We start from the raw sequence: 16822 nt of genomic DNA on the forward strand, positions 1-16822 counted from the left end.
GAAGGAGAGGGAGGCAGGAGACAGTGATTGGAGTTGGGGATGGGAAGGGTGGGGAGGGACTACAAGCCAAGAAGAAAGAAGATGCATGTCCTTTCCCTCCCCATCTGTTTTTCTTCTTCAGTGCTGGTGCCTGGGGATGTAATTTTCATTGATTCATTGATTCATTGATTCATTCATTCATTCATACTATAAAATGATTTTTTTGAGTGCTTACTATGATGTAGACAGCATTATTGGCGCTGGAGAGGGGTACATCACTGAACAAAACAGTCACAGGAGACAGTCAAACAAATAAATGTGTAACATGATATCAGAAAGTAATAAGTGCTATGAAGTGTTGTCTCTAATGAGGAGATTTGTCAGGAGCCAGAGTCTTTTCTTGGGCTGGGAATAGTTGATGTATAGGCCCAAGGGTTTGGGGCATGTGTGTGAGACTGAGGGAGATGGCAGGAAAATAAAAATCACAGGTAAATCACTAGCAAACAAGGCAGCTTTCTGACTCTTACTAGGAAGTACTCTGAACCCCTTTCTTTCTCCTAATAAAGATTCATGATCTTAGTAACCAGTTCCTTCACCTGGCTGTAGGCTGGGGAAAGATGTGTCTAGATGTGGGGTTACTGTTCCACAGCGAGAGCCGCAGAGTCCTCTCAGAAGTGGTGGGAAGAGTAGATGGCCCCGGAAGTTAAGGCTCACCTGACCTGCTGCTGCTAGGCTTGGGCCAGGCCCTAACTGCTCCACACTGGGCCTCAGTTAAGCACAATTAGGGGGTTTGATGCTAGGAAGAAGGTCTCTGTGGTCCCTTCCAATCCCAGCCCTCTTTTTCCACCTTACCTTGCATTTCTGCCAGTGAGCCCTCCAAGTACACAGCAGGATTAATCCATCAGCTCAGCCAGGCTGGGAGAGGAAGTATCAATGATATTGCACTCCAGTGAGCACTGAAGAGGCTCCATTCATGGGCCAACAAAACCTGGGAGAAGCCTCCGACTTAATCAGCCAAGGAGGCTCCAGCAGTAGGAACAAAAGAAATCAAAGCTTTACTTGGCAATCGAGACATAGCTTCTGCAATCTTCCTGATACCTGAGCCCCCTGGCTCCAGCAAGGCACGCAGGCCTACACACACACACACACACACACACACACACACACACCCCAAATAGACTGAGGGGTTACAGGGTTCCAGAAGGAAGGGGAGAACAAAGAAGCAAAACACCTGAGGAATTAGGTGATAGCTGCTATGATTGAACAAGATCCTCATTTTAATACTACATTTTAGACCATGCTCTAGGAATGCTAAGAGTTTAAATTAAAAAAAAAATTAAGATCCTGTTTACACATAATAATCAAGGAACACTTGGATGAGGTTTAAATGAAACTCTTGCATGGACTTCCGTGTGAAACCTTTTAGGGTCCTGGAGTTAAGCTTCTACCATATTATAGCAGTTGTGATGCTTTGTACCATACCTTTCCATAGAGTATCTAGCTGGGCTTTTTTTTTTTTTTTAATATTCTGTCATCCTTCTAGTAAAGTAGGTTGAGATTATGCACAGCCCCATTTTATAAGTGGGAAAACTGAGGTTGTGTTTCTTATGGCTGCTATTATGTCTATGGTATGCTGCTGTAATCACCTGGGCCACCTTCATCAACAGGCATGATCATTGTCCCTGAGCTGACGGCGGTACAAATGAGCAGACTGTCCTTGCCCTTCGGAAGGTAAGTGCCAGTGCCAGAATGAGGACGGGCAGTCAGGATACCACACACGCAGCAACCAGTAACTCCCCTGGAAGTAGAGGTGTGATGCTACTCCCCTCCACACTAGTCTCAATGCCACACTCAGCATTGTCGGACGCTGAAAGTATCTGGGAGATCATCTGATTAGGATGACTCACAGAATTAATTAATTACTTGTTTTTGTTTTGTTTTGTATGCACATGCTTGTTTGTTTTTGGACCTTCTGCTGCCCTGTACTATCATAAATTGCATCTTTCTGAAGGCAAGTCTGAGGAAGTTTGCATACATGAGTATGTATTAGTAGTGAATGGGCATTGTCTTTGAAAGCTTGCTGACACTGTCAGCAGTGTTTTGTGGGTCTTCAACAAAGACGTTTACTAAATAGCTTTAGGGCAAATATTTTTGGCTGAAAAGTCTAACATTAAAATGAACGGAAGAAGTTTGCAAGCAAAGAATACAATTTATTATGTTCAGTTATTCTCCATAAGGAAAGGGTAAGAGACGTGGGGTTAAAAATCACTCTTGAGTGGCCATGACCAGTGGATGATGGGCATGGTTTCTTCTTTAAAATATGATAGCTGTGGCCACAACAGGGTAGGAAAAACTATGGAAAAGGTGTATCTTTCTCTTGGGTTCAGCTACTTTTCTGCTCTGTGCGTCTCTCCCTGCTAGTGATTTGTTCTTACCTATGAATTAGGGGGCCCTTGTCATTACATCAGGATGTTCTTGTATAGCTCTACCCTTTGATATTTCCCCTAAGCAGTGTCCCTGACTTGGGACCAAACCCATTTCCCTGCCTTCATCATTATTTTCCAGCTCAAGGTCCTGATTTTCTAGTCCAGATGTGACTTCCTGATAATTGGATAATATCAGGTATTGTCTCCAGAACAGAGAACTTTGGGGGTCAAAGAGCCTTCACACAGCAGTCCTCTCAAACTCCTCATGAAGGGTCTGATCATGAATTGAGTCTGGCATCTTAAGACCTCCATTCTCCACATCACAGAGGGGGCCAGAGCTCTTGGTTGTGAGCAAAGCAGAGGAAGCTGCTGCAGTTGTAAAGTATTCTGAAGGTTTTTTTGTGGAGAAAGACCTTCTGGCAGCCCTGTTGTTTCCTAATAGTTCCCCTTCCACTCTCAGTGGTGTGTGTGCAATTATCCAGAAACCTCCAGGCCCCTTCTTCAACACACGTCTGGCCTTCCTGCTCAATGCTTTTCCCAAGTGAAAACGCAGCCTCTGCAGACCGGCCAATCCCTCAAGCTGATCCCCCCCCCCCCCCCCCGTTTCCAAAGTTACTTCCTGCCTTGGTGGCATCTTTCATGAGAAGGGGCTGGAGGTGTTTTGCACCACTGGCATACAGTGGGCACAGTATATAGGGGGGCAGAGTTGAAGAGATTGCCAAGAAAGGGATGGCATCCTTCTGCTGAAAAATTCCTCTAGAGCTTGGCCTGCATCTGGGATGGCATTCTTCAGAGGGTGGTCTAAGGCTCACAGTGGGCTATGAGGACCTGCCTTGTGAATCCTTGAAAGGATTAAAATGTCTGTGTGGAGGAGGGATCTTCTTACAATAGAAGATGGAGTAAATGAGCCGTAGTGCCTTTGGCCAATTAAAAAACTTTGAGAGCACTGGAGAAAAGTATAGTCTTGCCAGGAAGTAAGATAAGAGTGTTGGCGGTTCACTTTGGCCTGCTCAGGACACTCAGAATGGAGGGAGGGAGTGGAGTTTCAGAAATTCCTCTCTGGTGAAAAAGCTTTGGTGCTCTCTCATCATTCAGGGTCCCAGATAACTTCTGTCCGGGAGAGTACCTGAGTGGCTGTACCAGTGTTTGCCTTTGCAAACCCCCCTTTTCTTTACTCTTATAGCGGATAGCTTCCTCCATCCACCCTACTGCCAGACAGACATATTCAGAAGCATTCTTCAAACAGTGTGCTTCCACTGGTTGGGTTCTCTGCACTGTCCCTCCTGCTTCCCTGAGATTTCTCCTAGTTCATCTTCACTGGACATTATGTATTCATTCCCAAGCCTTTGACTCACACATTTAAAATGATTTCCTGGCATACTTCCACAGGTGGCTAATCACATCCACTGTGTATGGATTTTGGTAATTTAACTCTTATAGTGAACTGTATTTCCAAAGTCTTAGAATACATCTCATTGGGGCCTCTAGGCCCTACTGTGTCTCCTAAGCCTGTGATTGGTTGGTAGGAGCAAACTGTCCCCAAATCATAGCTTATAGGTGGCAGGGATAGACAATGAATTGGCGTATCCTGTTTATTATCCCTCCTCTGAATTCAGGAGCAGCCTTCAGCTCTTCAGTGAAGCCAGCTCTAGACATCCTTCCCACACTGCACATAGAGAGCTGGAATGATATTTGGCTGAGTCCCCTAACAGCAACTTCGTGAACAGCAGAGGAAGCAAGCAAGAGATAAAAGCAGCAGCTGCCAATGAATGCTCATACAAACTGAAAAGTTAGCAACCCATGCCCCAGAATAGGGCAGAGGCAGCACGTCTCCTCTCTCTGAGTCAAGCTATTAGTTGTAGCTTTCAGAACAGTCCCAGGTCCTGAAGAATCACTTGCTCAGCAAACACCTGCTGGTAGCCTCCAACGTGCCAGGCAGGCAGTATGGGCATAGGATGAGTAAAGGATGCGTGAGACACAGTGCATGCACTCAGGAACTCACAGTCTAATAATGATGGCAGAACACTGGCTTACTGGCAAGTGGCTCCTGGAATAAGTTATGGGATAATGACTGGCAAGAAGGAGAAGGAACCTTTGGAATTACCTGGAGACGCATTCAACCTTGCAGTTCTTCCAGCCAGCACAAGGATGTTTTTCAGTGCCAGCAGCACTGCTCCCCTTCTTCTTCCTTCTCCTCGCCCTCCCACTCTTTCCTCTTGGCTTGTGGAGTCTGGCTGTTGGCCCGTCTGAGGGCTGTGGCCACTGCTTTACAGGCTGAGTCATTCCCACCCACCACCCCACACACAGCAGGGCCCCCTCCATGAAAGGAACAGGGATCTTTAGATCAAGTTGAAGTTTGGACTGATTTATTTCTTCATTTTAAAGAGGCTAAGGAATGAAACCTTTTATTTGAATATGAATGAGCTTCGACACTCTTTTTTAAAGCACAAGGATATTGCTAATTTTTAAAAATACATCTACCCCCGTCCTACAGGACTTTGGTTAGAGACCTTGGACTAGTGAGTGAGAAAAAGCAAGTAAACTAGCCTGGTTTAAAATGCTAGCCAGGAGAGTTGCATTCGTTTTAGCTAAAGAAAATTCCAAAACCAAGTGAAGTGCTCCATTAGCAGTCATCCCTACCTACTCTATTGTTTATAAAATGATAATCCAACATATTATGCATTTGACAAATATTTGGTATTAGCCATCTTACTGAGCCCTGGAAATAGTGCACAAGACACAGTCTCAACCCTCATGGTTCCTTGAGGATGTTTCTTCAAAGTAAAAAATATAGCTTCCTAGAGGTTCTGCCAGAATTAAAATGCTCTTTCTCTCCTCTCTCTCTCATTCTCTCTGTGTGTGTGTGTGTGTGTGTGTGTGTGTGTGTGTGTGTGTTCCCCCCTCCTGTTTTTCTAACCTTCACCCCCCCTTTCTTTTTTTAAGTTTTATTTATTTATTTATTTTTGAGAGAGAGACAGAGAGAGTGAGTGCGGGAGGGGCAGAGAGAGAGGGAGAGAGAGAATCCCAAGCAGGCTCCAGCTGTCAGGATGGAACCCAATGCGGGGCTCAAACTCACACACCATGAGATCATGACCTGAGACAAAACTAAGAGTTGGACTCTGAACCGACTGAGCCACCCAGGCGCCCCTCACCCCCACTTTCTTTCTCTCCTCACACTGGTGTTAGTCATGGCAGAGTGTGTTAGCAGCTACGACACTGACAGCCAGGCACTGCTTTGTATGATCCATAATTTGCTACATGGCTGTATCAGTCAGGATAAACTAGGTTCTGCTGTAGTAACAAACAACTCTTAAATCTTAGTGGCTTAGTGGCTTAAAACAAGAAAGATTTATTTTCCACTCAAGAAATACACTCATCATAAATTGGCAGGGTCCTTTGCTTTTTTGTATTTACTTAGAGGCACAACTGATGGAGCAGCTACCATCTTGAATGTTGCTGGTTATTATACCAAAAGGGAAAGAAGGCTCTGGAAAATCTCAAAAACAGGCTCCATGCTCTAGCCTGGAAGTGTCATATGTCACTTCCACACAAAATTTAAAGGCTGCACCTAGTTACAAAGCTCCATCCAATTCCAAAGGAGCCAGGAGATTCAACCCTGAGGAAAATGGAATATTTGTCAAATAGCACTAGTGACCACCGGAATAGTGAGTAGTGGATTTGATCGATGCTTATCCAAGCCCTAAGATGCTAGGCCACTGGGCAATTTCAGCCTCACTATAGCAAATTCTGTTTCCTCAGCCTCAAAGAAAAATAGGAAAATCGCAACTACTGCTAAGTTTCCAGAATAGTCTGATCCCAGGGTTACACTTCATGCCATTCTCCAGCCATATAGATAGACATCCCAAAAACATGGAGATAAAGGTGGCGGTGGGGCTACAGTCATGAGACCATTAGATAAAGATGTTTCAAAACCAGGCAAATTGGGATTTGAGTCCTGGGTTCGCCATTTACTATCCATGTCAACTCAGGCAAGTTTCTTAACTTTTCTAATTCACAGTTTCCTCACCTGTAAAAAAGACTCAGAATTTTATTGTTGGGATACACTAAGATAAATCATGTAAATCCTTTAGTATTCAATAAGTGGTCACCATTATTTTTGGTGTTAGGATTGGAATAATAAGTAAATCATCACTGCAATGTCTGAGAGAAATCATGTAGCAAATCTGAAGGATACTTTAAAGTTACCTTTCCTTGAGATGCTCTACTACCTGTCAAGAAAAAGAATGTAGGAGAGAGATATGCGTGAGTAGCAACAATGATGCACACAAGAGAAGCCAGTGGTATGATACATGCTATGTATGAAATTCCTCTACATGCACTCCTAAATACCTTTTAGGATTAGGATGCCTTCTCTAATCCCAGACCTTGATTGAATGCCTACTATGCCCAGACACCTCACATGTAATATTCCATTTAATCGTTGTGATTAGCCCATCAGCTCATATTTGCATGCCCATTTAATGCATGGGAGACTTTACAGCAGAGTGGGTAAGAGCATAGGCTCTGGTATCAGACTGCCTGGATTAAAATTTTAACTCTCGTGCAGCTACTGGGTGGCTCAGTTGGTTAAGCGTCTGGGTCTTCATTTCAGCTCAAGTCATGGTCTCGCAGTTCGTGGGTTCGAACCCCATATCAGGCTCTGTGCTGACAGCATGGAGCCTGCTTCGGATTCTCTCTCTCCTCTCTCTGTCCCCTTCCCCCTCCCCCCAAATAAATAAATAAAATTAAAATGTTTGAACTCTAGCAATAATCAGCTATCTGACCTCAGGCAACTTACTTTACCACTTGTTCATCTGTAAAATGGGAATGATAGTTACATGTCACACGGTTGGTGGGTTAATTAGATGAGATGATATATGTAAAATGCTTAGCCCACTGTTTGGTATGTAATAAGGGTTCAATGGATGTTATTTAGAATCAAGACTCCAAAAACTTAAGTCCCTCGCCCGAGATCACACAGTTAGTAATTAGTAAAATTTAAACTCTGGTCTTTTCAAATCCAAAGCACATGTGCCTGTGTGTTACCACATCGTTCCATTATTTACACTCATGCAATTACCCTTAGGACTGCATTACTCTTCTGAAATTTGGGTTAGGCCGTTCTCAGGCATAGCTGGAGAACAGCCAGAAATCATGCAGAGGGCAGACTGTGACGGTGGCAGTAAGTAAGTGGACTTATTCCATTTTCAATACTGATCCAAATAGGACCCTAATGTTGTTTGACTCTATGGAGGGGAGGTACTGCTTCACAGGTCTTGATGCCCTACTATTAGGGACCCGTAGGTCATCAGGCTGTGTGTGAGGTGACTGCCCTATGTTTTCTTGCCTGATCTTTAGACAGACTTTTGAAGGAAGGGCTTCTTTTCACCAACTGTTTAGGAGGAGACTAAGATCCAAAGGGTTAATGAAGTAATGTACCCAGGGTCATGCAGGTGGAAAGTGGCAAAGCCTCTGAGAAATAAATTTGGTTGAAAACAACCTTTACATACTGAACATCTAATAATCTTATTTCTAAAATGTAGTACAGCCCCAGGTCATCGAAATAGTAAATGTTCATTGTAGAAAGTTTGGAAAGTAATGCAAAGTATAAAAAAGCAGGAAAAATCATCCATAATTCTGCCACCCAGAGTCAATCATATTAAGTCCTTTAGTATATTTCCTTCAGGTCTTTTTTCTTTCTTTTTCATTATGGAGTTAATATCATACTAAACAGTATCTAGCGCTACATTTTAGAAGACCAAGAATGAATTCAGTGGGCATTTCTGATATAACAAAAGTCTTTGGTTATAAGAATTCAGGAGTTGATAATAATAGCTGCCATCTATTTACTATTTCTATATGCTTGGCACGGTGCAAAATACTTTAAAAAATTTTTTAATGTTTATTTACTTAGAGAGAGAGAGAGAGAGAGAGAGAGAATGAGTGGGGGAAGGGCAGAGAGAGAAGGAGACACAGAATCTGAAGTAGGCTTCAGCCTCCGAGCTGTCAGCACAGACCCTGACACAGGGCTTGAACCCATGAACCATGAGATCATGACCTGAGCCACAGTCGGATGTTTAACTGACTGAGCCACCCAGGCACCCCCCAAATGCTGTTAATTAAACTGTCTCTTTCTTTATCTAAACGTATAAAGTAGGCATTACCTAATCAAATAATAAGAATATTTATGCAACCAGTATTGTAATGCACTCCATTTTTTTAAGAGAAAGAAATAAAAGACAACAAATATGCTGATAGATCTGATTTATTTTAAAAACCCAAACAAAACACTGCCAGGCTGTAGCCTGTGGTCACCATGAATTCTCTTCTGTTTTCCACCCCTTTCCATGTGCTTGGACAGTGAGGACTGGTGTCCATGATGATGACCACAGTGATGATTCACAAGCATCACAGATGAAGGGAGTTAACTACACTTCCATCCTTTGGCTTGTGTCTGCATAGGCCAGCATGTGAGTAGCCCGGATTATGGGACCACTCAGCAGACTACAGAGACAAGAAATGAGCCACATCTCCCCACTGTGACCTGGACCGTGTTCTGATTTCCTCCTTTGGTCATTTTCGCCAGCTCTGCAGTAGCCCTCTTGTCCCTGGGATCTGGACTTCAGGACTGCCCTCTCTGCAGCCCAAAGACCAGCCACAGACTGAGTGCAAAATGGTAGCTGGTTTGCTATGCGGACGGTCCATGTCCTGTGGGATAAGAAGAAAAGGGAAGGAGAGAAAAGTCTCTTTGAGATTAATGCAAGTCCTCTCAGTCAAGTGAAATCTAAAAATAGCCTCCATGTGGTAAGAATACACGACCCCTAACGGTCCAAAAGGGAGATGCTAGGGGAGGCTCTGGCTGCAGAGATGCTAAAGGTCAGAACTGGACTTTGGGGCTTGATTATTTTATATGTTTAAATACTAGGTCTGTGTTTTGATAACTGAACTTGCTAATAGCCAGCCACTTGAATTGCTGCTTCTAGCTCTTTGTTTGTTTTAAATAAGAAGATTCAGCCAGTAATAATGGGAGGAGCTGCAAATGACTTCCCCAGTGGGGAGTGTCTGCTTGTTTTTCCTTCTGCCTGGGCATGCTGATGTGCAGGCCACACTCACAGACTCATGCATCTGAGGATATCGCCCAAGGGAGCCCTCGAACTGTGTATTTATGTAGGAGGTGTGTACATGAGGGCCCTCAAGTACCAAAATGCACAGATAACTGTGGGTAAGAAGAGGACTCCTGTTGCAAGAATTTAAATATACTATTTCTCATACATTCAATTCTTTCTTCTTTCATTTGGCAAACCTTAATTGAGCACCTAGCGTAAAAAGTACTGTGCTCTTTGCTGTGAGACCCTGAGATTTCTTTTAAAACAGGCCATTACTCCTCCCCTTCGAAAGCTTCCTGTCTGATGGGAGTCCCTCTGATCGTCCATTAAAGCATACACAAGTCACCCACACTGAAAGATACTGTAGGAAATATGCTTTAGGAGTGATACTGAAGATAGGTAGTGTAGGAATTCAGAAAAGTCAATGTTCACTTCTGGCCCAGAAGACACTGAGGAAGATAGGCGTAAGGGAAGACATGGGCTAGGAATGGAACAGCGAGTATCCAGAGGGCAAAAAGAGGCATGACAAACCAGGAGACTGGTTTACCCTGGAGAATAATCACATAGGAAGGCGTATTGAAATGAAGCTGAAAGCTAGGGGTCAGATTGTACAGAAACTTTAATGTCAGATTCAGTTGACTTAGGCACATACAGATGGGGCAGGGGCAGGGAGGTACCTCCTAGGGTCTCAGAAATGTAGGAGATGAGGGTAACATTAGAGCAGAGAACAACACTTTCAGAACATCTGCTAGGCCAACAAGCCATAGCTATTCCCTAGAGAAAAACATTAATGCAGAATTTGTCAAAGTTGTAGAAAGAAGATAACTTCTGAATAAAAGATAGTCCTTTAAATTGTGCCAAATAAGAAAAATTAATTAAATTATGCTCATTTTTTTCATCATGGCCCAGTGAAAAGTTAATCACCACCATTGATGTGCCCAAGTCCCTTAGTCCAAGTCCAAACTCACTAAGGAAGCTCCTATCATATGAATCTATAGGAGAAGAAGGCACCTGAGGCTACCTTGCTGCACTAGCTGCCCCCTTGGCCTTGCACATTGGTCTCTTTAGAGCTTACTGGCATGAATAAGTGTTCTCCGGTGGGACACTGGCCAAATCACATTTCTAAACCTTCAAAGCCTAAGGCTACACTCTCGATTTTGGTGAATCCACCAAGGAGAATGAACCTGTCTAGAATCTGATCAGGGCAGCTCACCAGCTTTCTCTCTGGGCCTCCTTAGAGAGCTCATCATTCAAAATACCCACAGTTGTAGTTATAAAAATGTTTGTAGTTTATAGACTCAACTCTATTGCGTATGTGAATCACTAAAAAGTAAATAGAATAAATTTGCACTGAAAGACCCTAAATGTTTACACTTGTTGATGATTCAAAAAATTATTTCACCAAAAGACACATCTAGAATATATTAGAACTCTCAAAACATCACAGAAAACAAACAACCTAATGCAAAACAAAATAAGGGGTGGGTAAAATAATTGAACAGGCACTTCATCCAAGAAGGTATCTGGCTGACAAGTGAGCACATAAAAAGTTGTTCAACAACATTAGTTATTGAGGAATGACAATTAAAACCAGACAGATAACCATTGTACACAGTTGTTTTTTTTTTTTTTTTTAACATAGGCTTCATGTCCAGCATGGAGCCCAATGCAAGGCTTGAAGTCACGACCCTGAGATTAAGACCTGAGCTGAGATCAAGAGTTGGACCCTTAATGGCATGAGCCACCCAGGCACCCACTCCCCTGTCGTGCACTTAGAATGGCTAAAAGAAAAAGTACTGACAGTGTCAAGTGCTGACAAGGATGCGGAGGAACTGGAACTCTCATGCATCACAGGTGTGAATGCAAAATGGCCAAGCTACTGTGGACAAGGGTTTGCCAGTTTCTTTTAAACATGTACAAGCCGGGGCGCCTGGGTGGCGCAGTCGGTTAAGCGTCCGACTTCAGCCAGGTCACGATCTCGCGGTCCGTGAGTTCGAGCCCCGCGTCGGGCTCTGGGCTGATGGCTCTGAGCCTGGAGCCTGTTTCCGATTCTGTGTCTCCCTCTCTCTCTGCCCCTCCCCTGTTCACACTCTGTCTCTCTCTGTCCCAAAAATAAATAATAAATGTTGAAAAAAACAAAATTTAAAAAAAAAAAAAAACACATGTACAAGCCATGTGACCCAGAAATCCTAACCCTGGATATTTATCATAGAGAAATGAAAACATATATTCACATAAAAACCTGTACATGCATGTGACTCTAGTTATAATTACCAAAAACTTGAAACACCAGAAACATCCTTCACCAGGTAAATGGGTGCACAGAAGCTACTTCAGAATCTGACAATACTTTGGGGGAACTTTCCAATCAATTAGTATCATAAGGTGGGATCAAAGAAGGAAAATTGCCATATGTTTTCTTCTACTTATTAAGATTCCAGATAGTGTAAGGATTTGATGCTACTACAAACATGAAGAAAATGTGTCGATTGTTCATTGATGCTTGTGTTAGCTATACAGGGTGTGTATGAGTATGTTAGATCTAAGTGTGTAAGCTCTGAGTATGAAGTCTAGGTTTTGATGGAGCAGGGGGTCAAGTATGTGCGCGAGAGAATAAGAGACGGTCTGCATGTAGAATAAATGAAAGTCGGGGCGCCTGGGTGGCTCAGTCGGTTAAGCATCCGACTTCGGCTCAGGTCATGATCTCGCGGTCCGTGAGTTCAAGCCCCGCATCAGGCTCTGTGCTGACAGCTCAGAGCCTGGAGCCTGTTTCAAATTCTGTGTCTCCCTCTCTCTCTGACCCTCCCCCATTCATGCTGTCTCTCCCTGTCTCAAAAATAAATAAATGTTAAAAAAAAATTAAAAAAAAAAAAGAATAAACGAAAGTCTCTGTCAGTGTTGGCTTCAACTCCAGAACCAAGAGAGGCAACTGCCTGCGTGTATGTGTACATGTTTGATTAAACTTTTAAAAAATTAATACTCAAAATCACTGAGTTTTTAAAAAAATGATCTTTTTTGTGTGAGAGGTAGAGAACCCTATATTTTCATTAGCTCAAGGGAGTAGACAAACTTGGGGCGCCTGGGTAGCTCAGTCGGTTCAGCGTCCAACTTCAGCTCACGTCATGATCTCGTGGTTCGTGAGTTCAAGCCCCGCATCAGGCTCCGTGCTGACAGCTCAGAGCCTGGAGCCAGTTTCAGATTCTGTGTCTCCCTCTCTCTCTACCCCTCTGTGCTCTGTCTCTGTCTCTCTCTCTCTCAAAAATGAAAACAAATATTAAAAAAAAAAACAAAAAAGTAGACAAACTTAAAAACTTGGTAGGGTGCATGGCACAGCCAGAGGAAACCGTCCATCTCCTCTATTGGTTCAGCCTTGTCATTCACTGTCCTGCCTGCTGAGGGGACATGACTCAGTGTGATTCACCCTCCCCTTGCATCAGCTGCTGCATCTGTAAACTAGTGACCAATCCTGAAGTTCTTTTGCTATAAATCTATCTCTGTGTTCCAAAATGTGTTTTATCAGCAGTGGCAAAGCCATTCACTGAAGTAAATGACACATAAGTTTACCAGCAGGTGGCAATAGAGGTAATTGTGTATCCCAAAAGATTAAATTTGCATTATTTTATAAACCAGAGCTGGGAACCATCAGAACTTGATTGAGCCCCAGCTTCAGCTCCCACTGCATTACACTAGCATTTTATGAGATGGAATTGTTCAAGCCTTAGATGCTTTAGGGAGACACATAACCTTTTCCTGACTGAGCTGCTGTTGTGTTCAGATTTCCAAGGGAGGGTCCTCTAAGAGTCTGATGGTTTTAGTTGAAAAAAAATGGATAGGGGCGCCTGGGTGGCGCAGTCGGTTAAGCGTCCGACTTCAGCCAGGTCACGATCTCGCGGTCCGTGAGTTCGAGCCCCGCGTCAGGCTCTGGACTGATGGCTCGGAGCCTGGAGCCTGTTTCCGATTCTGTGTCTCCTTCTCTCTCTGCCCCTCCCCCGTTCATGCTCTCTCTCTGTCCCAAAAATAAAAATAAAAAAAAAATTTAAAAAAAAATGGATATAGTGGCAAAATCATTTATAGTCCCATAAATTAGATTTATTTGTGGTGATGGGAGGCACAAAACAGTGAAGTAAATGCTACGTTCAAATATAACCTCCTGGCAGTATTAAATGAGTCTTACCCTAACTGTCAAACAACAAAGATAAAGCAATTAGACTGCTTTTGAATGTCAAAGGGACACTCCTTTGTTAATTCCATCCACAGGGGAGAAAACCCATAGATATCAATGGGAAAATAAACTTTTTGTTTACACACAATAATTTCAAAGGCCAGTGGAACAGGGAAATTTGCTCCCAAACTCATGTCCTCAGTGGGTCGCAAAGTATTGCAAGAAAGTCTCACTTGACTTTGTCCTCAAAGTCTTTGTCCTCACCCTAAAACTTATAGATTGCCCATTCACCTCCCTGCTTCACCACTTTCCCTGATTCTCTGGCTCTCTCCCCCTCTGATGGCTCCCAGACTCCTGACTCTCAGTCTCTTCCCCATGGGCTCCCTGTTCTCCCTTCTGTTTCCCACAATCTCTCCTAAATGAAAGGGAATTTGGAATACATTAATTTAGAACAATTCAAATTACTATTGCTCTTTCATGGTCTTCAATTTAAAGGTTCATTCAAGGGGTGCCTAGGTGACTCAATCGGTTAAGCTTCCCACTCTTGGTTTCCACTCCAGTCATGATCTCGAGGTTTGTGAGATCAAGCCTTGCTTTAGGCTCTGTGCTGACAGCATGGAGCCTGCTTGGGATTATCTGTCCTCTCTCTCTGTCCCTCCTCTGCTCATGCTCTCTCTCTCTCAAATAAGTAAACTTAAAAAAAAAAAAAAAAAAAAAAAAAAAAAAAAAAAAAACCTTATTCAATTCCATGATATTGCTAAAAATCAGAAATAAATTGCTTTTTTAATTATTTAACTTACTTTTTAAGATAAATACATTCATGTGAATCAAAATTCCAAAGATGCAAAAGAGTAAAAATGTTCTTCTTACCCTTTCTCCTACACAGCTCTCCCTGGAAACAACTGATGCTACTATTTTCTGATAAATACTTCCAGAGATATTATATGCATATATATGTAAACATATATATTTATATGTGTGTGTATGCAGAGGTATACGAATGTACGTATATATGTGTGTGTGTGTATATGTATACTTTCTTTATTTTTCCTTATTCTTACACAAATCATAGCATACTTTATACAAAAGCACCCTGCTTTCTTTTTTTAGTTAGCTATATATCTTGATGATCATTCTATATAAATCCGGAAAGAACTTTCTCTTTCTTTTTCACAGACTTAGAGTATTATGTTGTATGGAGGGTCCATAATTTATTTATCCAAACCATTATAGTGAGGATGTTTCCAGTTGCATGCTATTTACAAAAAATTCTGCCACAAATTATCTTGTTCGTATGTTATTTTGTACATATGGGTGTATGTCTGAAGGATAAATTTCAAGAATTTCTGGATTAAAAGGCATGTGCATTTGTAAGTTTTTTTTGAATGTTTATTTGTTTATTTTTGAGAGAGAGAGAGAGTGTGAGCGGAGGAGGGGCAAAGACAGAGAGGGAGACACAGAATCTGAAGCAGGCTCCAGGCTCTGAGTTGTCAGCACAGAGCCTGATGCGGTGCTTGAACCCATGAACCATGAGATCATGATCTGAGCCGAAGTTGGACGCTTAACCGACTGAGCCACCCAGGTGCCTTTGTAAGTTTTTTTTTTTTTAATGTTTATTTATTAATATTTGAGAAAGAAAGAGCACAGGCAGGGAAGAGGCAGAGAGAGGGGGAATCACAGAATCCGAAGCAGAGTCCAGGCTCCGAGCTGTCAGCACAGAGCCTGATGCAGCCTGTGAGATCATGACCTGAGCTGAAGTCGGATGCTGAATGGACTGAGCCACTTAGGAACCCCATTTGTAAGTTTAATAAATATTATAAAACTGTCTTTAGAAGTCATACCCCAGAGGTATGAGAGTGCCTGTCTCTCTGCACCCTCACCAGGCAGCCCTTTTCATTGCTCTGTTTTTCAGAATTCTTCTGACAATTCTTGTTTTCTGCTCCTTATGAGCTTTAGAGTCATTTTTTTGTCCCCCCAAAAAAATCTTTAGGAATTTTTATTGGAATTGCATTAAATAAATAGATTAATTTAGGGAGAATAGATATCTATCTTTATGATGTTGGATCTCTTTACAGATGCTTTTCAGTTGATAAAGGGTTCATTTCTTTCCTTAAGAGCAATTGGATATTTTCTTCATACAGAGTTCACACATCTCTTCTTAAGTTTATACCTTAACATCTGTATAATCATTGCTGCTTTTGTCAGCAGATCTTTCCTTCTATCTCTTCTAAGTGGTTGCTCTTATATATACATACATATGAATGCTTGGATTTCTGTGCCCAGTTTGTATCTCACCACCTTACTGAATTCTCATATTATTTGTGATAGAGTCACTTAGGTTTGGGGATACACAATAATATCATGACTCGATAATGATAATTTTATCTCCTTCTTTCCATTTTGCATGCCTGTTGTGGACTGAATATTTTTGTCCTCTAAAAATTCATATGTTGAATCCAAATCCCTAACCCCCAATGTGGCTGTATTGGGACATGGGGCCTCTAACAAAGTAATTCAGGTTAACTGAAGTCAGAAGTGTTGGGAGCCCTGATTCAACAGGATTAATATCCTTGTAAGAAGAAATACCAGATGATCTCACAGTTTGTGAGTTTGAGCCTCACATCAGGCTCTTCTCTGAGAGCATGGATCCTTCTCTCTCTCTCCTTCTCTATCTGCCCTTCCCACGCTCATTCTCTCTCTCTCTCTCTCTCTCTCTCTCTCTCTCTCTCTCTCTCTCTCTCTCTCAAAAATTAATAAATAAACTTTAAAAAAAACATAAGAAAAAAATACCAGAGAACTCTTGTGTTCTCTCTCTCACTGTCTCTTTTTCTCTTTCTCTCTTCACCATGTGAGAACACAATGAGAATGAAGACGGGGCGAGAATGAAATCTTGCCATTTGCAATGATGTGGATGGAGCCAGAGACTATTATACTAAGTGAAATAAGTCATTCAGAGAAAGATGAAGATCTGGGTTGTTAATGGCTAACAGTCTAAGTTTGAACTACTGTTACCCAGTGTGTGAAAAATTCCTTGAGGACAGGCTCCTTGTTAATATATGGGCCTGACACATATTAGTGCTTAATAAATACTTCAGTCAAATGAAGATCATAGGAAGTAAGAGTCTCAACTCCAAACCATTTGTGAAGTG

General features: G+C 42.4%; 1 protein-coding gene and 1 long non-coding RNA gene across 5 annotated transcripts in view; one reads left to right on the forward strand and one right to left on the reverse strand.

Moving 5' to 3' along the window:
- The window catches only part of GTPBP8 (GTP binding protein 8 (putative)), a 149373-nt gene that overhangs the window by 113878 nt on the left and 18673 nt on the right, over positions 1–16822 (forward strand). For 3 of the 4 annotated variants that reach the window (XR_006585061.1, XR_006585062.1, XR_006585063.1), the window contains exon 7: positions 1647–1710. The gene's annotated coding sequence lies outside the window, so the exon portion shown is untranslated. Of the gene's footprint in view, positions 1–1646; positions 1711–8766; positions 8881–16822 lie in introns of those variants that run through there. The other variant, XR_006585064.1, reaches the window with a different exon arrangement.
- The window catches only part of LOC109503444, a 28652-nt gene continuing 20807 nt past the window's right edge, over positions 8978–16822 (reverse strand). Inside the window, exon 3 of the long non-coding RNA XR_002162416.3 lies at positions 8978–9113. This is a non-coding gene — a long non-coding RNA (uncharacterized LOC109503444). The remainder of the gene's footprint in view (positions 9114–16822) is intronic.

The sequence above is a fragment of the Felis catus genome, chromosome C2, assembly GCF_018350175.1.
Source record: "Felis catus isolate Fca126 chromosome C2, F.catus_Fca126_mat1.0, whole genome shotgun sequence".
Classification (NCBI taxonomy): domain Eukaryota; kingdom Metazoa; phylum Chordata; class Mammalia; order Carnivora; family Felidae; genus Felis; species Felis catus.